The sequence below is a fragment of the Orycteropus afer genome, unplaced genomic scaffold (assembly GCF_000298275.1).
Source record: "Orycteropus afer afer isolate SDZICR_OR568_19922 unplaced genomic scaffold, OryAfe1.0 scaffold00286, whole genome shotgun sequence".
Taxonomy (NCBI): domain Eukaryota; kingdom Metazoa; phylum Chordata; class Mammalia; order Tubulidentata; family Orycteropodidae; genus Orycteropus; species Orycteropus afer.
The window spans coordinates 2,509,817-2,511,295 of NW_006921873.1; positions in this window are offsets into that span (position 1 = coordinate 2,509,817).

Genomic DNA, 1,479 nt, shown 5'->3' on the forward strand with positions numbered 1-1,479 from the left:
TTCCAGTTATGCATTCTGGAACTGGAAAATCACTACAGGATGGCTTTGGGGACCCACTGGACCCACTGTAAGACACACCTTACCTAATAGTCCATCAATAACTTGACCTCCATATGCCCCCGCTCTGACTGGTGGGCCACATTGATGCTTTGGATCTCCTAGAATTACTGTCAGTTCAGAGCCAGGGTCCAGTAATCCCTGAAAAGTCTAATTATTTCCTTTTCTACTCTTGTAAAAGTCCTCAGATCCCTTTGGGGAAGGCTGGGAGAAAATTGACATTATACATTTTTGGCAATGTAGTGAGGTCTTTCCTCAAAGGGACTTGGCTTCCCCTTCATTCTAGGAGGGGCTGTGGATCTGTAAACTGACTCAAGTCTGGGAATTAATTGAGAGGCCATGACTCTATATTCTGGTGATTCAATCAATATTCTAGATTCAATCTAGGCTGCTGGTCACATGACCTAGAATTCTTCTGTCTATACAGATCTAGTAAATATTTAGAGGCTTGCCATGTATTTCTACTACTAGGAACACCATGTACAAGTAGCCAATGACATAATTCTATTCAAGTCAGAATATTCTGATTACTGTTCTGACTTTGCTGTCCATTATGGTAACCACGTCCACCTTGCCTTTGCCAATTAACTGCTGCCACTTGGTCCCTACTACCACAGAGTCCAATCAGCACCATTGTAGTTAAGTGTCTTAGTTCAATTAGGGCAGTTCCCACTGTCAAATCCAACTTACATAAAATAGCAATCATGGCAGTCTTCAAGAATGCTGGAGCTCCCTTCACAAATTTTACCATACAGGTGAAAGGCATGTCTTCTGGAATCTGTATTTCCATTGCTGGCTCTAGGTGTCTAACATGATAAATCCATGCTAACAGGCCAATTTCCCTAAGCCTCTGGATACCTTCTTCTACATTATACCAAGGCAGGTCTGGTACTTCAACCAGACTTAAGATAGGCCACCACATAATTCATGCTTCAGTAAAGTAGCCAAATAAACTATTATATCCTTTCCTAACCTCTCAAGCTGAAACGTTGAATGAAAAATCCATACTTAGTTGGCCTAAATCAATAAACTCAGACTGATCCAATGTTACATTCCTTGCACCATTATTCCACACCCTCAGTAGCCATTCCCATATATATTTTCCAGGTTTCTGTTTGTATATGTTAGCAAAATTAAGTAGGTCTTTTTGGGTGTAGCATACCACCTTCTCAGTCACACTTTATATTTCACTTTTTGGGGCTCGCTTGGACTTAACTTTAGTTATAGGTCTGTTGTTGTTGTTGTTATGTGCAGTCAAGTTGGACCTGACTCATAGGGACCCCTCCTTGGGTTTCCGAGGCAGTATCACTACTGAAGTAGATTGCCCATCTTCCTCCCAAGGAGTGGCTGGTGGGTTTGAACCGACAGCCTTCTGATTAGCAGTCAAGTGCCTTAGGCACTATGCTACCAGAGCTCCCAGTT